At 43.3% G+C, this 27,436-nt stretch overlaps 1 protein-coding gene and 1 non-coding gene across 4 annotated transcripts in view; both read right to left on the minus strand.

The window, feature by feature from the left end:
• The window catches only part of PDE4B (phosphodiesterase 4B), a 353,582-nt gene that overhangs the window by 211,166 nt on the left and 114,980 nt on the right, over positions 1-27,436 (minus strand). The gene's annotated exons all lie outside the window — the stretch shown is intronic.
• LOC143836936 (U6 spliceosomal RNA) lies at positions 13,728-13,833 on the minus strand. The gene has a single exon (XR_013230849.1). It is a non-coding gene; the product is annotated as a U6 spliceosomal RNA (small nuclear RNA).

Below are 27,436 nucleotides of genomic sequence, written 5' to 3' on the forward strand. Positions count from 1 at the left end.
GTAAAAAAAAAATCCTCCCCATGGGTGCAATTTCTCGCCAAAATCAAAGACAGTGTCGAATAAGGGGCTGTATTGTGCTCAGGAACTTTAAAGACAATTGCAGAAGGGAGCTTTGTTTTACTGTTAAGCACTTCGGAATTACTTGTGGAGGGACATCAGCCAGAGAAGCCTCGCTTATTCTTTGCTTTCGCCGGTTTAAGGGGTGGAAATGGCGATCGCGTCTCCTGAAGCTCGGGGGTGAGAGCTAGGGAGGGACATTCTTTCTACCACTATTTTGAAAATGCACATGTCTTTCGCTGATGCGTTACGGCTTGTGCTCAGAAGTATAGCGTTTTTTTCAGGGGGAATCCACTTTTCTGGATTTCTCCCTAAGCACTATAAAATTCCAATTGTTGCTGGAGTTTGGCTGGAGTTTTGCGGTTTGTTTAAGACATCATGCAGAATGTTAAATTAATAGCATTTACAAAAGGTAAGACTTCGCCTACATTTAAGTTGTGTAGAATGGACCTGAATGTTCACTAACATGCTAATTGCTAAACTGTAAATATATACCAAACCACAGGTAAAAGTTTATGGATTAAAGGGTTATCTGTTGTGTGTACATTGGAGAGGGGGTTATTTGAATAATTCAGGCTGCAGGTATACAGAGACCCTGAATACTTCCACATATGTCTGATGTCTTTGGGGCCATACATTATCACATTAGTTGTGTCCATTATACATGGAAATGGAACCATTCAAGGGTCTTGGGTATGGTTGCCAGCCACCATGTGGATCCTGGAGTTCCCCAGGAATTACCACATCTCCAGACTACAGACATCAGTTCCTCTGGGAAAATGGCAGCTTCACCTACTGCTTCAGTGACTCCATCCAGCCACCTCATTCTCTGTTGTCCCCTTCTTCTTTTGCCCGCGATCGCTCCCAGCATTAGACACTTTTCCAGGGAGTTCTTCCTTCTCATGCGGTGGCCAAAGTATTTGAGTTTCGTCTTCAGGATCTGGCCTTCTAAGGAGCACGACTGATCTCCTCTAGGACTGACCGGTTTGTTCGCCTTGCAGTCCAAGGGACTCGCAAGAGTCTTCTCCAGCACCAGAGTTCAAAAGCCTCAATTCTTTGACGCTCGGCCTTCCTTATGGTCCAACTTTTGCAGCCATACACTGCAACTGGGAATACCATAGCCTTGACTAGACGCACTTTTGTTGGCAGGGTGATGTCTCTGCTTTTTAGGATGCTGTCTAAATTTGCCACAGCTTTCCTCCCCAGGAGCAAGCGTCTTTTAATTTCTTTGCTGCAGTCCCCATCTGCAGTGATCCTGGAGCCCAGGAAAATAAAATCTGTCACTATCTCCATTTCTTTCCCATCTATTTGCCAGGAATTGAGAGGGCCAGATGCCATGATCTTTGTTTTCTTGATGTTGAGTTTCAAGCCAACTTTTGCACTCTCCTCCTTCACCCGCATCAACAGGCTCTTTAGTTCCTCTTCACTTTCTGCCATTAGAGTGGTATCATCTGCATATCTGAGGTTGTTGATATTTCTCTAGTTCCTCTGCCTCTTCGAAATCCTGCCTGTACTTCTGGAAGTTCTTGGTACACATATTGCTGGAGCCTAGCTTGTAAAATTTTGAGCATAACTTTGCTACCATGAGAAATGAGTGCAATGGTGCGGTAGTTTGAACATTCTTTGGCATTGCCCTTCTTTGGGATTGGAATGTAAACTGACCTTTTCCAATCCTGGGGCCATTGTTGAGTTTTCCAAATTTGCTGGCATATTGAGTGCAGCACTTTTACTGCATCGTCTTTTAAGATTTTGAATAGTTCAACTGGAATGCTGTCACCACCACTAGCTTTATTGTTGCTCAGACTTCCTGAGGCCCATTTGACTTCACATTCCAGGATGTCTGGCTCTAGGTCAGTAACTACCCCATTGTGGTTATCAGGGATGTTAAGCTCGCTCTTCTATAGGTCTTCTGTATAATTTTGCCACCTTTTAAAAATCTCTTCTGCTTCTGTGAGGTCCCTACTGTTTTGGTCCCTTATTATACCCAGCTTTGCATGAAACGTTCTCTTCATATCTCCAATTTTCTTGAAAAGATTTCTGGTCCTCCCCATTCTATTGTTTTCTTCTATTTGTTTACACTGTTCATTTAAGAAAGCATTCTTAGCTCTTCTAGCTTTTCTCTGGAATTCTGCATTCAATTGGGTGTATCTTTCTCTTTCTTCCTTGCCTTTCACTTCCCTTCTCTCCTTAGCTATTTGTAAAGCTTCCTCAGACAGCCATTTTGATTTCTTGCATTCTTTTTCTTTGGGATGGTTTTAGTTGCTACCTCTTGTACAATGTTGCGAACCACCATCCATAGTTCTTCAGGCACTCTGTCTATTAGATCTAATTCCTTAAATCTATTTGTCACCTTTACTGTATATTCGTCGGGGGTATGATTTAGTTCATACCTGAGTGGCCTAGTGCTTTTCTCTACTTTCTTCAATTTAAGCCTAAATTTTGTAACAAGAAGCTGATGATCTGAACCACAATCAGCTCCTGGTCTTGTTTATACTGACTGTATAGAACTTCTCCATCTTTGGCTGCAGAGCACATAGTCAATCTGATTTCTGTGTTGAACATCTGGTGATGTCCATGTGTAGAGTCGTCTCTTGGGTTGTTGGAAAAGACTGTTTGCTATGACCATTGTATTCTCTTGACAAATTTCTACCAGCCTGTGCCCTGCCTGTTTCATTTTGCACTCCAAGGCCAAACTTGCCTGTTATCCCAGTTATCTTTTAGCTTCCTACTTTAGCATTCCAATCCCCCATGATGATAAGCACATCATTTTTGGCATTGCTTCTAGAAGGTGTTGTAGGGCTTTATAGAACTGGTCATAGAATCATAGAATCATAAGAGTTGCAAGGGGCCATACAGGCCATCTAATCCAACCCCCTGCTCAACGCAGGATCAGCCCTAAGCATCCTAAAGCATCCAAGAAATGTGTGTATCCAACCTTTGCTTGAAGACTGCCAGTGAGGGTGAGCTCACCACCTCCTTAGGCAGCCTATTCCACTGCTGAACTACTCTGACTGTGAAATTTTTTTTCCTTATATCTATCGAACCTATATCATTGTACTTGTAGTTTAAACCCATTACTGCGTGTCCTTTCCTCTGCAGCCAATGGGAACAGCATCCTGCCCTCCTCCAAGTGACAACCGTTCAAATACAACCTTTCAAGTGACAACCTTTCAAGTGACAAACCTTTCAACTTCATCCTCTTCAGCAGCAGTTGTTGGGGCATAGACCTGGATTACTGTGATGTTGAATGGTTTGCCTTGGATTCGAACTGAGATCATTGTCATTTTGGGGATTGTATCCCAAGACTGCTTTTCCTACTCTCTTATTGATTATGAAGGCTACTCCATTTTTTCTGTGAGATTCTTGTCCACAGTAGTATACCTAATGGTCGTCTGAATTAAATTCACCCATTCCTGTCCATTTTACTTCACTGATTCCTAAAATGTCGATGTTCAGTCTTGTCATTTCTTGTTTAACCACGTCCAGCTTGCCTTGATTCATGGATCTGACGTTCCAGGTTTCTATGGAATAAAAATCTTTACAGCATCGGACTGTCTTTTCGCCACCAGTTACTTCCACAACTGAGCGTCCTTTCGGCTTTGGCCCAGTTGCTTTGTTCATTCTGGCACTACTCGTACTAGCCGTCTGCTCATCCCCAGTAGCATATTGGACACCTTCCGACCTGAGGGGCTCATCTTCCAACGTCATATCGTTTTGCCTTTTGAACTTGTCCATTGGGTTTTCATGGCAAAGATACTGGAGTGGTTTGCCATTTCCTTCTCCAGTGGATCACCTTTTGTCGGAGCTCTCTGCTATGAACTGTCCGTCTTGGGTGGCCCTGCACGGCATAGCTCATAGCTTCACTGAGCTACGCAAGCCCCCTTGCCAAGGCAAGGCAGCAATCCTTGAAGGGGGCTGTTTATGCTAACAAGTTGCTAAAACTTTGGGTAGGAAACTGATTCACTGAAGGGACATCTTCATGCCTACCCATTGCCATGGGGCAAAGGCAGACACCCACCTTGATCTAACAAATGTCATTTCAACAGCAAATCCAATCCAGTCCAATTACTGTTCTTTCAAACATTGCAATGAACAGAAGCACAATCATGTAAAATAAACCAAGCAGCTGGATCTTTAAATATACCACAATATAACTGCTGCCATATATTTGGCCACCTTTAGAGTTACTTGGTTTCCTTCATATCTTGGTGTGGTCATTAGGACTGATTATGCATGGGGCAGGTAGTCTGGGGCGGTGGCAGCAGTCCTAATCCCTGATTATGCATGACGCAGCCACCATCCCTGCCGTGACCCAGTGTAGTGTCCCGGATGGCTGGCTGTATACAAATATGGAAACTCCTGCATTCCCCACAATTCCGTGGGCACCATCCATGGCCAGCCCAGTGCATAATGGTCCACCCCCAAATTACGGTATCCCTGCAGGATCACACCTCTTCAGATACAGAGAGAAAGACAGAAAAGGAAAGAGAGAGAAAAATGTGGGAAGGAAGGAAGGAAGGCATCATTTCTCCTGGAGAAAATAGCTGCTTTGGAGGGACACTGGCCCTCCTACACCCACCCCCATACAACAGTGTCTACACAAGCCACCACTGTCCCCACCTTCCCATCCAACACTACATTTTCCAAAGGTCAGGCCAGGCAGGCTCTGGAGGGGTGGGCCTCCAACCCTCACACCTCCCAAAGGCTAGGCAAGGCAAGGCTAGGCCAGCCCCCGGGGGGAAAGCAAAGAGTGCTCCGATGGCTACCTTCAGGCAGATGTTGTGAACCCTGGTCCTGTTAATGAGGACTCCTCAGGGGAAAAGCCTTGCCAGGAGCTCCCAGCTTCACCTGAGCCTCAGCTGTATGAGAGCTTATCCCAGCCAGATGTTCCAACAGGCAGAGAGCTCTGTCCAGCAGGAGGAACTGCAGATCTCCTTATGCCCCCCGCAGGGTACTTCGCTCTGTGGGTAAGAATCTGCTGATGATCCCAGGACCCCGGGAGGCACGCCTGGCCTCGACAAGGGCCAGGGCCTTTTCGGTCCTGGCCCCTACCTGGTGGAACGAGCTCCCTGAAGAGCTGCGGGCCCTGTCGGAGCTCTCTGAGTTCCGCAGAGCCTGCAAAACGGAGCTCTTCCGCCAGGCGTTTGTCTAAGGCCGGGTGATGGCCCGGGGCTAAGATCGGACCCCTCTCCCCGGAGGGGGGAGGCCAGTACTAGACTGACCTGGTTCCCCAGATTGTTCCACCCTATGCCCAATTATCCATCCGTTCCCTTCTGCTCATCCAGTGGGCCTGTATGGGAATAGTTTTTTAATCGCCATCATTGTGACTCAGTCATTATTTTAATGGGGTTTTAATGGGGAATTTTAATGGTTAATATATTGTATTTGTTTTAAAACATTGTGAACCGCCGCGAGCCGGTTTCCGAGAGCGGCGGTCATACAAATCAAATAAATAATAATAATAATAAATAATAATAAGATAAACTAGGGCTTAGAATCCAAAGTTGCTGCAGGAGCTCCTCATTCCTCTGTCCAGCCTTCAGCTGTATTTCCCTGTCTTGTCAGCCCACTAGCTCACTAGAGATAATTAAGCAATTCCAGATATGTGCTGGAAGAGAGTTCCAGGCTAAAAGGTACCACATCATATTAGCAAGACAGTTGCTGACTGCAGAAGAATGTGAGTCATCACAGAGTGAGGACTGAGAGGCTGCTGACAGCCTATATTAACTTAAGGATGGAAGGCCTATGTTGTGGACACAACCTGTGATCTGCTCCTTCTGCTGATGCCCTTTGATTGCCTGACCTAACTCTTGATTCACTAGACTGAGGTAAGACATTAATTGCATTCTGTCTGTAACTTAGCATTCTGTTGTTGAAATACTGATTCACTCTGCCTTTCTGTGTCAGCTCAACTTCGCTCTCCTAACAGTCAATGAGCAAGTAAAAAAAAAGACTTACACCTGCAACAGCTTCTTCTGTCTGTGCTCCAGCTGCATCTCTTTAAGACAATGACAATTTGTACAGCTTGGGGGAGAGGTTAAGAGCAGCTGCTTATAATGTGCAAGCTGGATTTGATTCCCTGTACCTCCACATGCTGGGTGACCTTGGGCTAGTCACAGTCCTGTTAGAAACTGTTCTCATAGAGCAGTTTCTCTCAGAGCTCCCTCAGCTTCACCTACCTCCCGGGATGTCTTTTGTAGGGAGAGGAAGGGAAGACTATTATAAGCCACTCTGAGACTCCTTTGGGCAGTGAAAAGCAGAGCATAAAAAACAACTCTTCTACTGGGAAGGTGCTACTGGGAAACAGTGTCTCCTCCTGTCCCCATGGCGCTTTTTGTGATGGTCTTGGAAAGAATGTAGCAAGACCAAGGTGGTATCAATATGAAAAGGGAAAGTCTACACCTTCCCAGTCCCACCCACATCAGCGTTATTTTCTCTGCTGCAATTGCTTGTGATGGCTACCCCCCAAGCCTTCCTCCCTTTTTGGATTGCATATTGCTACCCTCACAGAACTTACTCATGAGTAAACATTTCCAGAGCAGAGGCTTTTCCTGGCTGTCCTGGGTCCCAGAGGGCTAGCAGGTAGGATTTCTGGGCCTCCCACAGCCCCCCCCCCTCCAGATGGCACAAAGAGGCTGCATCAGGAAGCAGTTTCCTCCACCCCTCAAAGGTGAAAGAGGCCAGGAGGCCAGGGCAATCTACTGTCAACAAGGCAGCTCCTCTTCCACCCAGCATACTTCACACTGGAGGCGGAGAGCAGACCCCATATTAGGTTTTCCTGGCTTACTCATTAGGTTTTCCTGGCTTACTCATGAGAAAACATTCCCAGAGTACATGCTTTTCCTGGTTGTCTGTGCACAATTTGACCTGATTGGGCCTCATTGGCACCTTACCTCAGGGGAGGGCCAATCAGGAAGGGAGTGAGTTGGCTGCACACAATTTCAACTTTATATTTAGTAATAGTGACAATGATATGATCAATAGTGTCTACTCAACTAGTACATAATCAATCAGAAAGCTATCTTCATATCTTTCAATTTAAAACTGCAGAGGGCAACATATTCATACAAACATAAATGCCCTTCTATACCTTGGTGTCAGCAGAAGAAAGCATCTTGGCATTTTAACTGGAGGGGAAATATCAAGAAGAAAAAGAAGAGTTGTTTCTTATATGATGCTTTTCTCTACTTGAGGGAGTCTCGAAGGGGCTTAACATCACCTTCCCTTTCCTCTCCCCACAACAGACACCCTGTGAGGTAGGTGAGGCTGAGAGAGCCCTGATATTACTGCTCAGTCAGAACAGCTTTATCAGTGCTGTGGCAAGCCCACGGTCACCCTGTTGGCTGCATGTGGAGGAACAGGGAATCAGACCTGGCTCGCCAGATCTAAAGTCAATGCTCCTAACCACTACACCAAGTAAAAGTTGTCTGAGCTCTACCTTCAGTAGTCTACCTCCTTCATATGACAATTTATCAAATTGTTCAGTTCCTGTTTTCCCAGGGCCACCATCATTTCATTTGCTGCATTTAGGTGTACATCATCCTCTTACAATTGGATTATCAAGAGCAAATCCAAGACTTTCTGATACCAATATCTAATTTTTATCAAGCAGACAGGTGGGCTTGATTGTCATTTAATGACCTTGCCAGAATATCTGCCATCAGCCTGCCTCAGGCATGGGTGAAGCCTCCACCTTGCCTGGTTACACTTTTGTTATCTTTCTGGGAACCCTCCCTCAGTCAGAGCCCAGAAACATACGGATTGTCATCCTGCTCACCCTGAATTCCTGAAATTTACAATTATTTCTTTGATATTTGTGCTGGCTCATATAACTATCTCAGCTCTGTGCCAGAACTGTGCAGTCTAATCCCTGCTGTTGGTGCAGAGGCTGCCAACTCTTTCCTTTCTTTGAGACTGAAAATCATTTTGCTGCCACAAGGAAGCATCTCTCCACAGCCTTATCTTCTGGTTATTCCCCATGAACTTCCGAAGCTGTGCGCAAAGTTCCTTATTCTCAATATCTGAATCATCAGAACAGACAACATGCTCAACAAACTGAGAATAGGTAAACAGACTCTTTCTCTGTTCAGTTGTTTTCTTTTGAAAACTTCTCTTTCCCCTACTTTATCCTACTTTAACGCTTGGTTAATAACAACAGGTGATCTTGGGACAATCACTCTCAGCCTAGCTTACTTCACAGAGTATTGGCTGTAAGTAGGCTTGGGCATACAGTTCATTCAAAATGGAAAAAAAATACTGAGAAGAATGCCTTTCCTCTTTTTTGTTGATATTTAAAAACAATTACAGATTCTCTAATCAGTTTCAGCTACTGATATAATTGATCTGAATAAAAACTGGGGCCCATTCCGCACAATGACCAATGTTGCCAATTGGTTCCAGAAAGCGGAAAAGCTATTTTTAAAAGTGTAATTTCGGCATTACGCATACCTGCCTTTGTAGTGGAATCCAATAGCGTTTCAATCGTTTCCCACAGGTTTCCGGTCTCGCAAAAATTGCTAGAAAGGAAGCGATTTTTTCTGTGCTTTGTCCCGCCCCTGGCCGTCAATCAAACGAACAGCCAATGGGTGGCTGTTATCATGCTCCCGAAAAGCCCCTTTCCCTTTAAGAACAGGTTTTTTTTAAAAAAAGAAAAACACATGTTGCAATGAATATGCCTTGATTCCTCCTAACGTAGAGACCCATCTAGCTGGCATGTGACCTGGTGAGTCATCGTTGCCATGGTGAGTCATGGTTGCCACGCTTCCCCAAGTGAAAAGAAAAATCCCCCCCCCTGCATGGGTGTGATTTTTGGCCCAAAATAAAGGAAACTTGCAAACGGGGCTGTATTATGCTTGGGGACTTAGGGGAGCTTCAAAGCACTTCTGTGGAGGGACTGTAGCCAGAGACGCCTCGCTGGGTGAATGAAGGCTTGCTGGTTTGTTGCTTTCTGCTCGCTCCGAGAAAAAAAAATGGCGATCACTTCGCCGGAAGTTCGGAGGAGAGAGCCAGGGGGAGGGACTTTGCTGGAACCACAACAATGGAAACACACAGGTCTTTTTCGCTAGTGTTGCAGATTGTTTGCAAGAGTGTAGCGCTTTTTGGAGGGTGAATCCACTTTTCCTGATTTCCCTTTAAGCGCTACAACAAATCGCTTTTTGCGGGACTGTTTCAGGAGTGTGGCAGATTGTGTGTGACGTCTTGCAGAACTGCAAATTAGTAGTGTTTACAATTTGCAAGCCTTCTGCTACATAGAAGTCGTGCGGAATGGACCTGGATTTTTCCGACTTTCATTCAGGCACATTCAAATATACTAATCAGCTGTCTGCAATGCTTCCCTGCTCAGCAGCCCACACTTTGTGTCAGGAGTTGGGCATGGAGGGTGGTGTTAATTCACAGGAGGGAGAGGAGCCACAGCCCAGCACCAGATGAGAAGCCTAGCACAGACAACAGCCTCTGGAGCAATGAACGCCAGACATAAGCTGCCAAAGGAGGAGTGCCTGACTGGCTGTGTGTTATCACCAGAGGCTGGAAGACATATCTGATTCCTCATAGAATGAGGGCTGAAAATTCTGCACACCCTGCTTGTGTCTTTGGAGCAGCGTTCCTTATCCCCTGGCCATGCCTATGTATAAGGCGCTCAGTTTGCATGCCACAAGTGGAATTGTTCCCTTGTTCATGTCTGTGCACCTAGGTTCTTGCCCAGCTCTGAGAGGGACAGTTTTATAAATTGAATTATAAATATATTTAACCCTAGCAGCTTGATGTGTCCACCCTTCCATTTTTGAGTTTAAATGCATAGCAGTCATTCCAGAAATTCTATTTGTTTCTGTCCATTTGGAAGGGGTGGGGGAGCAAAATAGATCCTTGAAATAGCTGCTGGTCATTTACACCTAGCAGCTCAATAGGTCCACCCATCATCTGTTTAGTTTAAGTGCCTGGCAGCCATTTCAGGGATCCTTTTTCTCTCTCTCTCCAGCCCCCGAGGTTGGCAACACTTTTGTACATACAGATGTTATTCTAACATCTAAATATATGGATTGTGTTGGAGAAGGACTGTAGAAATTCTTATAGCTGAATCTGACTGCCGATAATTCTGGAATTCCTTCAACAGAAAAACAATCCTTATATGCATACTCAGGTCATAATGAAACTGTATTTAAAAAATTGTTTTGTCTCTCCAAATAACTAACAAGTAACATGCCAAATTATAATAGCCTTTTTATTAGAGCAGATGCTTTTCTAGCTCAAACTGGGAAACCAAATTGATTCATGAATTAAATCTTTTTCCAAATATTACTCTGCCCCAAGGAGAATGGCAGCTTGAAACACAGTGGGCATTTCATTCTATGATAAATGATGCAGGAGCGGTTTGTGCCTTATTCAGCACATTCAGAAACATAAGAAGCCTCTCATTGAATATATTATGGCCGCATGTGTGACAGCACACATACAAGCATTTCTAGACATAGTTTAACATTTGTGTGTACATCTTTACATGTTGTCTCCCTCTCCCTTCCCATTCAATTAAACCTAGGAATCAAAGTAATACTGAAAAAGAAAAAAGTTCACACGCCAATTATCATGAACAGTGAAAGGAATAACAAAAAATACAACTTGTTTTACATTGATTATATGTTTAGATGTAATGATTGCTCAAAAACATATATTCTTAAAATGGGGGGGGGCGTTTTTGGATCTCAGGCTATCCTTTATATTTAGAGCAGTAACTCATTTCTCCCCCTATAGTTCTGAAGTAATTCATTGATACTCTTATGTTTTTGAATTTTACTTTATGTTGCTCCCTGCATGAGAAGATAGCACATGACCTATTAGCAATAGATTATGTTCTCATTGTTCTGTTAACACTCATGATAGGCAGGCAAGTTATGAATATGCTCACACAAAGATGAAACTCAAACTCAGATAACATTTCCAAAGTTCAAAAAGACCAAGACAGAATTTTAGTGGTTCTCATGCCATAAGGGGTAACTATCTTGTTAATCCGAACTAATCTGTTCAGAAGCTTTAATGGGTTTATAAAAAAAAAACCTGGATGAGCAGCCAACAGGGGAAAATTTCTGATATAAGCAGTCTCCTAAGAACCCACATAGAACTGTTGTATAAAGAGCATGCATGTGCACTTATCCAAAAAGAGGCAAACATTGAACCGACAGTTTTAATCACCCTTTTCATATAAACAAACTATGATAATGTCAATAAATTGTGCACACTATCACAATACAACTAAACCTTCATTTTGAATATAATTTTAAATTATGCAAATTATACTGATTAAAAGGTTTCTTTTTGTTAATTTATTTTAACTTTACTGACTTCTCTTCAGAGATATCATTTTGCATTTGTGTTTGCATGCTGCATATTGAATTGGAACACTTAAAACTCTTGAATAAAGTTCATAAAGAGAGCCAGTTTGGTGTAGTGGTTAGGAGTGATAGTTTCCTGATAGTTTCACCAATCCTTTTGTGGTCTCAGTCTTGGAATGGGGGTTAAGCCACTCTTTTCCCTCTCCTTCCTTCAGGTTGTGTCGTTGACATCATCATTCTTGAGTCTCAGCTTCTTCCCTGCATTTTTTTCTGGTCTCCTGTGGGACTGACTCTTTTATAGTGTATCTCTGCCATGCCCCCTCCTGTCCCAAGAGGCACAGAGAGCCAGTTTGGTGTAGTGGTTAGGAGTGCAGACTTCTAATCTGGCATGCCGGGTTCAATTCTGCGCTCCCCCACATGCAACCAGCTGGGTGAGTTAGGCTCGTCATGGCACTGATAAAACTGTTCTGACCGAGCAGTGATATCAGGGCTCTCTCAGCCTCACCCACCCCACTGGGTGTCTGTTGTGGGGAGAGGAATGGGAAGGTGACTGTAAGCCACTTTGAGCCTCCTTCGGGTAGGGAAAAGCAACATTAAGAACCAACTCTTCTTCTTCTTCTTCTTCCTTCTTCCTTCTTCTTCAGTAAATGGGTATTTTGGGGTGTTTTTCTTTAAATCATCATACATTAAAATACAATACAAAAGAATATCATATAAGCAGTTCTTAAAAGAAAAAAACAGCAAAAAATGAAAATTGGAATTCACGCTGAAAATGAGAACCTATCATGGTTCAGATGTGCCACAAGACTGAAGTACAAAATTAAAATTAGGCCAAAAAAATCCTTCAGTATAATAGTAAAACACACTCATGACACCTACAGAATCACAATGAAAATGTCCCCCTTCTCCTTCATCAAAATTCCTGTAGCTTTTCAACATAAGCTAAACAAATGGTTGTTGCTTGTTTTCTCTTGAATAGGACATGGACCTGGAGATGATAAATGGTATAACGTTACTAATTTAGAAGAGGGGTAACAAAATGCACATTAGTTATTATTATATCCATTTGTAATACCAATTTCTTGAAGCAAAAGATCTGTAAAGAGGCAAGAGGGTACCATAAGCTAGGGATAACAAGTGCAAAAATAAATAGTGAAGTGTGGAACAATTTACTTCTTGGAAATACAAAAGGAGACATGATTCAGATATCCTCTTGCAGATTCTCATGACCACTTACTAATAGAATTTGCTGTTGTAGACAGCAAGAGAATCAGCTTTGTGGCCCCAAAGACTAACACCTTGTGGTTCCATAAATCTGTTGAAAGTGCCACAAGAATGTTTCCTTTTATAAAGTAGAAATAGAAAGTGGATGCCAAAGCCAGCCAAAATTTAGCAATCCTATCCTCTCTCCTGTTAGCTTAACCTCAAAAGACCTTAAGTTAATGATGTCCACAGGATTATCTCTTTCTGCATAAACAAGTGAATCCAAGTATACCAGGCAGCCCAAACATGGCAAACCAATCAGTCCAGATCAGATCCAGCAGTTTAGCAAAGGATTATCTGAAATAATTGGGATTTTTAAAAACCCTTTAAAACCAGTGAGAAAGGTAAAGGATATTTCAAGATGCACAATTTTGCAGGAAACAATAGACAGAAGACAAGCAAAAAATAAAGTTTGGTCAGAATGAATAAAGTGCATATATGTTCTGTTAAAGACAGAGATGGAAGAAATGAAGCTACGGATTATACAAATGAGTGATCCATGATATTTGTAAGGAAAGGGAATCCCATCTACTCTCCTCATTTTCTCTTCCTTCCCTTCTTTCCCCTCTCCCCATTGATCTTTTCTTTCCCTTCCTTCCCCCCCCCCACTGTCTAAGAGCCCCATTTCTCCTCCTTCTACCCCACCCCCACACCCCCACACCATTTCCTCTTTCTCTCTCCCCAACCCCTCTAAAGATCACCTGCCCAGTCAGCCAAGGATGTTGGGAGAGAGTTGAAACAGAAAGAACATCTTCAATGCTTCCCGCTTCATTCTCCCCTTTATTGTCCATCATTGAACAGGCAGCAGTGACAGTGGCAAGAAGTTTTGGAGCAGCAAATGGAATGCATGTTTTGTTTCAGTCCTTCTCCATCAACCCTAATACCTAGTTGTATGGTTCCATGTGTTGCCATCACCTCATTCCTGCTCCTGTGCCCCTGTCTTCATCTTCCTCCTCCCCCAAGCCTCCAAACATTCTTGTCCTGCTACTGCTTCTGCTTCTGCTTCTGCTTCTGCTGCTGCTGCTGCTTCTGCTGCTGCTGCTGCTGCTGCTGCTGCTGCTGCTTCTTCTTCTTCTGCTTCTTCTTCTTCTGCTTCTTCTTCTTCTTCTTCTTCTTCTTCTTGTGAGGGGCCATGCTAATCTTCTCTGTATCGTTCCAATTTTAGTATATGTGCTGCCGAAGCGAGCACGTCTCTCTAAGCTTTTTAACCTGCATTATTATCCAGAATTAGATAGTATTCCATATCCAGAGAAACCCATGGTGTTTCCTACAGCAACATGACATTTATCAATAATTATAGTCAGAATTATGAAGTACATGACCCTTCCACATTGTTATTTTCCAGGTACTATCACAAGTCAATCCAGACTGATAAATGAAATTGTTCTTTTAAAAGGAAGACAGGAAGCTCAGGAACATAAGTATAAAGGGAACTTTGATACTGACCAGCTTATGCCAGGGACTGTCACATCCCAGTTACTTTATGATGTTTGCATCCTGGGGGCAGATAAACTGTCAAATTGTCTAACCTGTTTCATCTGAGGGTGGAGGTGCTGGGGAAATTATCTTGAAGTGGCAAAGTAGTAGATGGTGGGAGGGATGAACAGTGCTTGAGGCTTGCATTTTTATTATGTGTATCCAGGACATTTTTTCAAAAAGGGATCCATGCTCCTTTGGCATGCTTCCTCCCTCCTTTACTCCCTCCACCTGAACACAGCAGAAGAGGTGATTTCTGAGAAATACCTACATTTCTGGACCCAACCACAAAATATTATTGTTGTTGTAGTTGTTGTTGTTGTTATTATTTTGATTTGTATGGCTGCCGCTCTTGGAAACCAGCTTGTGGCGGTTTACAATATTTCAATACAAATCAATACATTAAAACCATTAAAATTCCCCATGAAAAAAACCCATAAACAGTGACTTGCTCACAATTATGGCGATTAAATAAAACTATCCCCACACAGGCCTACTGGATGGGCAGAAGGAGCAGATGAATAACTGGGCATAGGTTGGAACAATCTGGAGAACCAGGCCAATCTAATACTGGCCTCCCCCAATGCTATGTGGATAAAAATATGTGAGGGAGAAGTGGTGATTTTTATCTACAGGATGAATTACCTATGTTGCACCCACCCTTTCCCGGCCAGCATTTAGTGGTAAGAACAAGACAAATGTGGGCAGACTTGAATGGAGAAGCATCAGCCAGAAGTTGGAAAAGGGGTGGAAATGGGCAGCAGTGGGGAATCCAACAATACATCTGCTTTTTGATTAAACTCATATTCTGGGAAGGGGAGGGGGTAGCCACATAAGTGCTCTCAAATACACAAGAGAAATAGACAGAAAACAAATTGCTGCAAGCAAAAATTATACAGAAGGAAATTTAAATCTGGAATAAGTTTCCTTTTTAGTGTGATGGGTGAGCAGATCACAAAAAACAATTTGGGGAAATTGCAATGTAAAAGCAAGGGAAATCACCAGTGCAGAAAGGGCCAAGTGAAGTATGCGTTGGAATATGTAAGATCTGTAGAGTGCATGATTCAAAAGCATATAAAGAATACCTTGCAGGGGGTGTTGGATGAGATGTGTATTTAGCATGCTTAGAATAGGAACTTTCTGGTGTTTTTCAAATACTCTTATCGGCCCATTATGCATGGAGGGGAAGGTCCACATTTGGGGTGGAATGGCGTTGCCTAAAATCACCAATAACGCATGGCGCCGGCTGCAAGCGGCTGCAGATTTGGTGCAGGCAACTGAAAAAGCCGCATTAGCGAAACGTGGAAGAAAGCAGAGCTTCTGGGCGCAACCAGAAGCGGCGCCAGAGTCACCGCATGCATAATCGGTTACTCTGGGTTTTGTCGCCGTTGCGTCCTGTACCGTGCATAAGCGGTTTGCTTCGCTTCTTCCCCTCCACGTTTTCCATGTGACCCGAAATCGCCGTTTCGGCGGCCAGGCATAATAGGCCATCCAGTGTCCTGATTGACTCATTTGGAGACTTCCTTCTCCTTCAAGCATACTTTCTCCCTGCTTGCCTCCAGAACAGACTGAATGGAGACAATGGAATGGTTAGACAGGACTCTCTCCCTCTTTTTCTATACGAAGTTTGTTTCTCCTCACAATATAACTATTTTATTCTTCTAAGCAGTTTGATGCTTTGACCTTTGCATATTTAAACTCTGGCAACAGAATGCGCAAGAGTAATATGGATGATGATGATGATGATGATTTGGCTGCCCTTTCCAAGAAATAGGCATGGGGCAGTTAACATCAATAAAAGTACATCAAGCAACTGATTTGTTGCTGTAGAAGTCAGAAGGCCAATGTGCCACTTTCTTTTTCCAGACCTTTCAAGGTGGTCCAACTATGCAATGAAGCTGGATTTAATACTGCAGAAAGTTCTTTTGTTCTGGACTCCTACTACTACATTAGACCAGGCTTTCTCAGCCAGGGTTTCATGAAAAAGGCTGAATTAGACTATTAGCTGGTTAGAAATCAGACAACAACTTTTCCTATGGGATTTTGTAAAGCAGAATTGTGCAGGAAGGTTTCAGAATATTCAATATTGGAGAAAAAAACAAGAATAATGAATCATTCAAATCAGCTCATCACCTCTGCAATTCAGCAGCTCATTCTGAACAAATTGAGGATGAGTTATTTGAGATGATCAGAAATACATGCATGACTGCCATCTGGCTTTTCTGCCATTAATTCAGTGCCTATTAGAGACCTGAATAGTGTTCATTCAAAAAAAATCATAGAATCATAGAATCATAGAGTTGGAAGGGGCCATACAGGCCACCTAGTCCAAGCCCCTGCTCAACGCAGGATTAACCCTAAGCATCCTAAAGCATCCAAGAAAAGTGTGTATCCAACTTTTGCTTGAAGACTGCTAGTGAGGGGGAGCTCACCACCTCCTTAGGCAGCCTATTCCACTGCTGAACCACTCTGACTGTGAAAATTTTTTTCCTGATATCTAGCCTATATCGTTGCACTTGAAGTTTAAACCTATTACTGCGTGTCCTCTCCTCTGCAGCCAACAGAAACAGCATCCTGCCCTCCTCCAAGTGACAACCCTTCAAATACTTAAAGAGGGCTATCATGTCCCCTCTCAACCTCCTTTTCTCCAGGCTGAACATTCCCAAGTCCCTCAACCTATCTTCATAGGGCTTGGTCCCTTGGCCCCAGATCATCCTTGTCGCTCTCCTCTGTACCCTTTCAATTTTATCTACGTCCTTCTTGAAGGGAGGCCTCCAGAACTGCACACAGTACTCCAAGTGTGGTCTGACCAGTGCCGTATACAATGGGACTATGACATCTTGTGATTTTGATGTGATGCCCCTGTTGATACAGCCCAAAATGGCATTTGCCTTTTTTATCGCTGCATCACACTGCCTGCTCATGTTTAGCTTACAATCCACAAGTACCCCAAAGTCTCGTTCACACACAGTGTTACCTAGAAGCGTATTCCCCATCCAGTAGGCATGCTTTTCATTTTTCTGACCCAGATGCAGAACTTTACACTTATCTTTATTAAATTGCATCTTGTTCTCATTTGCCCATTTTTCCATTGTGTTCAGATCTCGAAATGTGAATGCTCTAATCTGAACACAATTATTTCTAACATCTATGTGTGATAGGAAAACTTCCCATCTCACTGGTGATGGTGCTGTCTAATTTCAGATTCCCAGAAAGTAGGAAGCAGAGAGACACTGAAAGTGAGGGATTCCAAGGATATGAGTCTGGCATGGATGCTATCCAACCAGAATACTTAGTTTCTTTTCCAGCAAAAGAGAATAGTCCATAAAGACATTTCTGCATAGGGCTTTTTATGTTTCTGGCAACAGTTGCATTATCTCATTGAATTTGAGAGAGGTTTCAGTTTTATATAAGCACTAATCTTCAAGCCCGCTACAGGCTAAAATGCAGCGGGTGCTAGCATCAGAAAGGGGGGGGGGGAGGCAGGTCTTTAGAGAAGTGGAGAGTCCTCCTGGGTCATCGCATGGTTGAGGGTGGCAGCCCCTCCCAGGGCTCTTCACGGGCAGTGGCTCCTGAGCATTGCCACTGGTGTGGCCTCTCACATGCGCTGTGCAGCGGCAACGATCAGCCTTGTGGCTGCGCTGCACGGTATGACAGGCTTGCCACCGCTGCCTCCTCAACGGCGGTGGCACGTGGCGGCGCTCTCTACCACAGACAGCTCATCCACAGTGGTGCAGGCGCCTCCTTGGAGGCACTGCCACAGGGGGTCATCCTCACCATTGTGGCCGACAGCTGTAATCTGCCACTGCCACCCGGGTGGAGCGGTGGAGCATCACAGACATGGTGGCTCCAGGAGCCAGCCGCATCTGTGGGCAGGGTAGCTGAGCGGCAAGTGGCCAGCCCACTCTACCCCCCAGCCAGTTTCCCAAATATTAAGAGGAACCCATAGATACGATGGATCTTGTTTGCATGAGCTGTTTCTGTTTTTGAAAGTAGTGCACTAATGGAGAGACCTTTTATACACGAGTCCACCACTGAAGATGAAGCACTGGAGTCTATTTTTAAACAAAACTGTCTGCTTCCACCACCCCTGAGCTGAGCTGGGGAAAATGCTAAAAGAAACTGAGGCCCAGATTCATTGATACAAACATGTCTTGGAGGATGCCTCACCATTTTGAAACACTGAGAGGCTTTTTGCACGCCTTCAAAATAGCACAATGGTTGCCAATTGAAAACGCTACTGATTTGCTGTTTTGCACAACGTCGTCGACAATCTGCCACACATCTGAATCCAATCTGCAAAAAGCGCTTCCTTGTAGCGCTTTCAGGGAAATCCCCAAAAGTGGATTCACCCTCCGGAAAGCGATACACTCCTGCAACCAATCTGCAACACTAGCGAAAAAGACCTGTGCGTTAACATTGTTGCGGTTTCTTCAAAGTCCCTCCTCCTGAGCCTGTCCTCCAAACTTCCGGCGAACTGTTCGCCATTTTTTTTTCTCCGAGCGAGCGGGGATAACGCACCAGCGAGCCTCTTTCAGTTTAGAGGCTTCCCCGGCTTCAGTCACTAAGCACACACATTTCACACAGTCATTCAGCCGAAAATCGGGCCCGTGAGAGGGGGGGGGATATTTTTTTTTCACTCGGAGGCAGCGTGTTAACGATCAAACGATAGCTCAAACACCCCAGGCAGCTGGATGGGTCTCTCCGTTGCAACGAATCTACACAGATTCGTTACAATGGGTGTTTTTTTTTAAAAAAAAAACCTTTCTTAAAGGGAAAGGGGCTGTTTGGGAGCATGCTAACGGCTGCCCATTGGCTGCTTGACGGCCAGGGGCGGGATGAGCTCGGCAATAGCGCTTCCTTTCTAGCGATTTCTGCCGAGACCGGAAGCCTGTGGGAAACGCTACAAAACGCAACTGGATTCCACTACAAAGGCAGGTATGCATAACGACGAATTCCACTATTTTAAATGGCGATTTTTCATTCAGCAACCAATTTGCTACAAAGATCCCGGTGCGTAAAGGGCCTGAGTTCCCACCAAGAAATATTAACCCAAGAGAAGCTGAAACTGGGATAATGGGGGAAGGAAGGATGCAGAAACCAAAAGCAAGAGGACCAATAGGCTGCGAGACTGTGAAGACAGCTAGCAGGCACAGAGAACAAAGAAAGAACAGGCAGGCTGGCTGCTGAAACACAGAGCAGGGGTCAGCCAGGCAAGGCCAGAATTAGACTGTTGCACATTTGATGCAAAGATAACTGTAGTCGTCTGCCAGAGGATGGGGTGGAGGGTGGATTATTGTTCTATTTTCCTCTGTTATACAGCTTCTAGCCACTCACCAAAAGAGATGCACAGATCAAGAGGTTTTGAGTATCATTCTGGCTGATCCTTACTAAGAAATAAACATTATCATGCAGAGGGTAGTCAGAACAGCTAGATTTGAGTAATTTGAATCTAGCTACTCTCATGCAGTAACTTTACTCCTTTTGGAATACGCAAGAGCTTTATAATTTGCATGATTTAAAAGCATATGAAAAATATCCTGTTTGAGAGGAGACATGCATTTATCATAGATTAGGAACTTACTGATATTTTTTAAATATGGTTCTCCTATGTCCTTATTGGTTAACTTCCTGCTCCTTTGAGCACACTTCCTTCCTGCTTGCCTCCAAAACAGAATAAACACAGAATAGAGAACAATCATGATTGCTAGGACTTTCTCCTTCCTTCCTTTACATGTTTCTTTTCACAATAGAGCTATTGTATTCTTTTAAGCAGCTTAGTGCTATGGTATTTAAACTCTGCCAACATTTACATCATGCTCAGTTAGCTAATCTAAGACAATTGTGTTATTCTCAGTTATTCTCCTATAGTAGAAGCGTTGCTATTCTCTCTAATGCACTGTTTGATATTGTTGGTGACTGGCTTTTGTGGAAGTTTCATAGGTCCATGTACTAACATAGTGTTGGTGTCTTCTTACAATTGGACAATGATGATACAACTATGAAAGTACTCAATTCATTCAACATTAATGCAAGGACTCATGGAGGATGGAAAATCTCATTTCCTCCTTTGTCTGCCTCTACTCCTTTCCTCCATGGCACTTCATGCCCACATTCTGCTTCTTGTCATTGCCATACTTGGTCTCCCTCCACCCTGTTCAGGCTGGAGCTCAGCTGCCCTTCATTCTCGCTCCTTTCCCCTTCAGGCTACCTTTTGTTACAGCAATCAAATAGGCCACTTGAACTCTGTTTTCTCTCTTCCTCCCCCTCCCTCCCCTACACATAATGCCTGCACAAGCACAGGCAGTGCTTTCAATGCCTGGCTTATTATATTTTTAATTCTTATTTTATAACATTATAGAACTATCTGCAAACCTGGTGAGTTTAATGTATATGGTGGCCAGCCTTTGGCTATTGGATAAAATTATATTAATGATTAATCTAAAAAGTTTAGCAACAGTTTGATATGATATGCTATTACTTTCTGCCATTTAGGCAAACTACAGAGGAAATACTGGAATGAAAATACAGCTGCTTATAAAATACAGTTCAGCTGATTTAAAGACTGGAGACCTCCAATTTGAGATCTTGGAAGCATTCTACTAAATTCAATGAAATTACTCCAGATCAATGTGTCCTGTTCCTAGTTCAGCTGTAGTGCTAATAAATGTAACATTCAGAGGGTCAAAACAATGGCACAACTCTGAGCACAAAACAACACAAAGGTTTTGGAATGAAAATGCATTATGGCTTGGTCGTGAAACACCTGCCTTACATCAGTACATAATTCTGTCACAGTGTGTAAGAAAAGGACAGCAGGGCAGTGCTTGATACTGTTCAAAAGCCTGTTTAGACAAACAACTGCCTCATTTTATAATGATCTCTCTTGTGAGAAAATAATCGGGTACATAAAATGTGTCAATAGCACAGCACTCACCCTTTCTTGAACAACCATAGCAAAAAGACTAATCTTTCTGTCTTCAGTGAAATAAATGTACACATATCTAGTCTAAAACTGTTTTATTTTACAACCCACAGAGATCTTGGAGCTGGCAAAAGCCTTCCCAGATGCCTATGAATGTAGAGCAAGCATCTTAAAATGTTTCCACTATTTCAATTTTAAACAATTGTTTATTGGCTGACTGCATTATTATTTTTATATTTTGTAATCTGCCTGGAGACTCACCAAGAAAGGTAGGCTATACATGAAATAGATAAATATTTAAATATTTCATTAATGCCCTAATTTTCTCCTCAATGGATAGCAAAAACAGTTTACAACATGGTTCTCCTAGACCAATTATGTATGGGGAGGAAAGGCTGGTCTGGCGCCTGCATCACAGTGGGTCTAATTCCCACTTATGTATGATGTCAGCATCTGTCCGGCCCCCTCCCAGCCCTGGCCCACTTTAGGGCCTCCAATGGCCCATGGCAAGGGAACGCTGATTTTTCAAGCACTCCTGTGTTTGCCATGGCTGCCATCAGCCAAGCTGGGCCAGGTGCATGCATATTATTATTATACTAGGGGCAAAGCTCGTTGTCTCCAAGAATACAACGGGCGCTAGAGCTTGGCAGTGGGAAGAGGAAGGGGAGGAATTGTCCAGTCTGTAAGGGCATGGGGTTGTCATGTGTGTTGTGTGGGAGGTTGTGGTGGTTGTGGTGGCATGGTGGCAAATGAGGCCATGGGTGTGGAGATATGGGTGTCAAGAACCTGTGGTGTGGAATGTTCGTTGATTGTGGGAGAGGACTAACCTTTGGGAATTGTGGCATAGTGGTTACAGATGAGCTTTCCAGAGCCAAGTCCTCAGATATGTGAAGGGAAAATCAGACTGGAGACTCTTCTTAGGGGAAGATTACATGGCAACCAATTCCCCCCAGTTCTGCGTCATTTCCCTTCTTGTGTGAATTAGGCCACATTTACTGAAATGCCCCTCTGCCCTAATACACATAGGGTAGTCACAGTACACAGGTGTCTACCCTGTTCCTTCTGTCTCCCATATTTTCACTGTTGTTAAAATGTTATGTGCCCACATGCTTTTTTCATGGTTGCTCCTTAGAAGAACGGATTTTTGTACCCTATTGCTTACTACCCAAAGGAGTCTCAAAGCGGTTTACAAACACCTTTTCCATTTGTCTCTCCACAATAGTCAACCTGTGAGGTATGTAGGGTTGTGAGAGATCTGAGAGAACTGGGAATGGGCCGCAGTGACCCCGCAGGCCTCAGGTGTCTCAAAGCATTTTCCAATCGTCTTCCCCTTCTCTCCCCATAGCAGGGAGGTGGGGTAGCGAGCCTCACAGGGAAGCTGGCAACCCTAAGAGGAAGACTGTCTGTGCACAGCAGTCTTGACCTTAGTAAGGTTTTTAATACTGTTTTTTTAATTTGCCAGGCCAAGGTTATTTGCCAGTTACCATTTCAGTTACGATGTGTCTCCAGACATTTACTTGTTCTCTATTTAGTTTCAGGCTGTAAATATTTATTTAGATCTTCCTGCACTTTCCAGACTCACAGGACTGATGCTGGTACGCCCCAGAATACAAACAGTTGCTGATAAGGGCTGGCCATAACCCATAGGCCAGGAGGGACACTCCTGCACCACTCCCTACCAACTGCAGGCAAAAATGGCTCCTTTGAAGGCTGGACTCTGAGGCATTGTACGATTTTGAAGTCCCACCTCCAAACCTCCAGGAATATTTCCAACCCAGGGGTAGCCAACCTACAGGTGTGGCCTGGAGAGCTCCTGGAATTACAGCTCACCTGCAGAGTATAAAGATCAGCTCCCCAGGCAGAAAGGGCTACTTTGGACAGGATTGTGGTAGAGAAGAAACATTTAAGGCTTCCCACACAGATTGTTGTTGTTGAATTGAAAGACATGAGGCCTACTGCACAGGGTTGTTGTGCAGATGAAACAGGAGACAAAAGAGCCAGCTTCCTCTGCAGAATAACGCTGTGCAGTGGCCTCAAATCTGCAGAGAGTTGCAAAGAAGAAAGACACATGGCTTGGCTGTGTCTAACCCCCAACCAGAGCAGTATTTTAAGTGAGAAGGGGCTTTTCTGTGGCCTCCCTGTCAGGCAACTGTTTGGCAGAAGGGGAAAGTCCCCCCCCCTCAAAAGGAAGGCCCTCAGGCTCCCCTGCGTTGCTCTTGGAAAGGCCTCCTTCCCTCAGTCAGGGCCTGTCAGAGGCTCCTTCGCAGCAGGCCTGAAGGGGGGGAGGGAGCACTCTGCAGCCTCCTGCCAGCTCTGTCAGGGTTCTGAGGCAATTTATAATTGGACATGACAGTTAGGACAGCCTTGGGGCAAAAAGGGCTGGCGCAGCCTGTCCAAGCCTCTGTTCTCATCCCGCTTGGCAGCTCTACTGACCTTGTCTCCCTTTGGTGGTCAGGAGCAGACTGGGCTGGGTGAATGGAATTTTAGTCTGTCTTGGTGTGGGGCCAATAGGAAGGCACTTTGCGCGCCTCCCCATTGGCTGCTTGGCCCGGGATGGACACTCGGAGGGCCCAATCAGGAGCCGCTTTGCGGCTCCTGATTGGGCCCTCTGAGTTTTTATCCTGGACAGGGCCCGCCCTAACTCCTCCCCAGGTGGCCTTACTCTTTTATTTAATAGGACCCTGTCCTATTTAAAGATGATTCTACGATTCTATATTGTGTATTTGTCTTGGGCCCAAACTACTGAAGAGTGGGGAGTGGACAATTTCTATCAGGTCAAGGAGTATGGGAAAGATTAACTATCCCACTCTAGCCCTGCACCCCAAGACAAAATATTTTTTAACATTTTAAAAATTCATAGAATCATGGAATTGGAAGGGGCCGAACAGGTTATCTAGTTCAACCCCCTGCTCAATGCAGGATCTGCCTAAGTCAACCATAAGTTTCTGTCCAGTCACTACTTAGACCTCCAGCTCACCACCTCCTTAAGCAGCCTATTCCACTGCTGAGCTACTCTGACTGATCTCTGATTTAGCAATAAACATGGAGTGTGATGCCCAGTTACAATAACTGGGATTTGTTTTCTAAAGCACTACTGTCTTTAAATGTAACTTAAGAAGTAACAATGCTGATAAACATATTACGGCTCCTTCATCTCCTACCCAGCAGCTTACACTTCCCACCATTGACCGTAGTAGGGGTGGGAGATAAATAATAAAAAACAGCACTGTTGGGTCAATTAAAAAACCTAGAGGTGATGATATTATGCCCTTCTAGGAATCTCTAGAAAGCCATAGAGTTTCTGGCAAATTCCAGAAAAGTATGACATCTCTTCTGAGTTCATTCCTGAAGTGACACCATGCATCCCTCCATCTCCCTGCCCCCAGTTTCCCACTGATTACTAGACCATTGTTGGCAACCCTAGTTCACCTTTTCTAATAAATACTCTAAAAGCATGGCATGATTAATGTTTTAGAATCTGAGCAACAGTCCTTGAAATCAAGTTGCATTTAATAATAGAAAGGCATTAAATAAGTGAACATGAAAATTCTGCTTTCAAACTTGGATTGAGTTACATCAGTCAAGATCAGGCAATTTTCTTATGAAAACACTATGGCACAACACATGAAAATCACTTGACATGTCAATAAAAACAGACTGTTGAGTAGTTTTCCCATTCTAAAGCATTTTGTATTAGCTTTAGAGAGCCAATTTTTAAACTGTATTCTCACTGATGCTAAGTATCCGCATACATTAAAGCTTGCCAATTTTAATTCCCTAAAGTAAATGTAATTGAATATTTATACACATTGTGCATCTGTCTTTACATCTTCATTTTATTTTCTGTATATCTTATATTTGCTTTGGCTTATAACTACTTTTTTTAAAAGGTTGTTAATATTTTATCTTCTGCCTTTAATCAAGCAGAGGTCTTACTGTAAATTTCTCAATTTCATTACTTTGCAACTTCTCACATTTATTCTAGTTGCAATGTTTATATCTTATCTGAATAAACTAACTAGATAAGCTAGTTGTTAACAAGTTGTTAACAAGTTGTTACTTTCTAATATTACTTACTATTATGAATGACATTTAAAGTAAGCACCACTAGCAGCAATGCTCATAGGGCTTATGAAAGGCCAAATTTTAATTTAGTCATAGGGATTATCCACTACTGCCATTCATCTATGAAGCACAGTTATGTCTTCATGAGGAAATTAGTTTACAGTGCAGAAAACTTGAATGAACAAAATGTGCATTCATTCTAAAATGTTGGGGACATGCAACACTAGTTTCTACATTATGCATCAATTACAGCAAAGTTGATTTTGGAAATATTTTTTCAAAGAGAATACTTATATTTAAGTTTTGCTCAATCCATTAAATGAATCTTCAGCACTAATGAGCATCAAAACGTTGACATTATGGAAAAGGCTTGGCTTGATAAAGAAGCTTTGACTATCATCCAGCAAAGAATTCCTGGGTCCTGTCTTGTACTCAACATGGAAGTCTGACCCATTTATCTAGATGCCTGAATATCAATCTAACATTTACTCTAAGGACTGAATTTTATGAGGTCAGCACAAGCTATTAATGTGGCTTCTTTCAAGTGGGTCTTGCAAAGCCTCAGTTTCCCAGGCACAAACCTTGTATCATTACAGTATCAAAAGCACATTACCAGCATATTGATCTTGATCTTCCATAAGAGAACACTGGATTTAATGACAAAGCTTTTGCACAAGTTTTCATTGGCAATTGACAGACTGAATGAATAGGTCAAATTCACCTAGGCCCATTACCCTCATACATATTTCTGCAATTTTTAGGCTTTGGATTCTGTTCCTGCTTTTTACATCCTGCAAATTTGCATAGTTTTCACTTTGTGATTATGTAATTTGATCCTGCACACTGATTGTAATCTTTAAATTGCTGTCCTGTGCAGTTCGAACTGTGTTCTCTAAGTAGATCAATCCCAAGCGATTCTTAAGTTCAGCAGTTTGCAGAAAGTTCATGTGGCTCAGCCTCCATTTTAATGTTAGACTTCTGGAGACTGTCAAAATAGTTCCCCAAAAAAACTTTGTTCACTAAAGCATCTCATCCCAGTGTCTATCTCTCTTTCTTTACATCTCATTTTAATTTAATTTTGTGCTTACAATCACCCTCCTTATTTTGTTTGCATGCAACACTGAAATCCTTTCCCTTTTTTTGTCCTGGGGATGCAGCTCATGCAGTTCTTTTTATCACTCCCCTTATTTTATTTTTTTTTAATTCAGTAATCTGAGACCAGTGATAATCTCATATTGCTAGACTCACACCACTGGTAAAAAATATTGAACTTAAAACAATGAGGCTAAAATGGAGCTTGTTCACCAATGAAGAGGGAAAGATGGTAGAATGTTCATAGTGGGTGGAATGGCCCCAATATGTGCCAAGAGGAGCAACAAAAAAGTGGGGGGAAATCTGAGGGAATCTTTTAAATTTTAAGTTTCAGCTTGAAAGTGAAGCAAGGGGAAACTGACAGGAAAGCACTCTGAGAAAACACAGGGAAACAGTGACCCGAAAGTGAATGGCGCACTGAAAGACGAAAAATCCAGAATGATAAAGAAAACCGAATGGACACATGCGGTGAAAGTGAAGGGAAATACCTGTGCTTAATAGGCCCTAATTATATCATTCATCTAAAAAAAAACAATTGAACCTAGTATGTAGAAAGATTTTATGGATAGGGTAGAGAGGCTCTCAAGTTTTCTTCTTTTCTGCATTTCATTAATGTCACAACAATCTTATGAGACAGGTAAAGCTAAAAGTGTATACCCTTTACATCATTAATATTAGTATGGGAGAAAATTCTTTTGAACTTCTCATTTAGTAGTAAAACAGAATTTGATTACTTAGTATCTGTTATTTGGAAATTCCAACTTTGGACAGATAGAATTCCCCCATGATAAACTGATATTCTTCTTGGAGCACACAAATGTACATGACAAATCAAAGCATAGATAATCCCAACTAGAAAATGCCACTGAAATGACAATCAACAAATAATCTGAGAAAGCAGACTACAAACTCATCAACTCAACTATATATGCTGGAATGTTCATCGTAGCCCTTCAAATTAGGGTTGGGGGCTTCAGTGTATGAAGTGGCTGTTTGCGCCTGAAGCGGCCAGCACCACAGTGCGAGGGAGGGGGAGGGGGAGGCGCAGGCACTGGCTGCTTCGGGCATGAATGGAGAGCCCTGCACCTGTGTGTATGCGCCAGCCAGCATGCTGGTGCCCGTGACTTCCCTCTCCTCTCACCCCCCACCACGCTGCAGGGCAGTGCTGGCTGCTTCAGGCACGAACAGCTGCTTTAAACACCAAAGCGCCCAACCCTACTTCAAATGCAATCTT

Source organism: Paroedura picta, chromosome 4 (assembly GCF_049243985.1).
Source record: "Paroedura picta isolate Pp20150507F chromosome 4, Ppicta_v3.0, whole genome shotgun sequence".
Lineage (NCBI taxonomy): Eukaryota > Metazoa > Chordata > Lepidosauria > Squamata > Gekkonidae > Paroedura > Paroedura picta.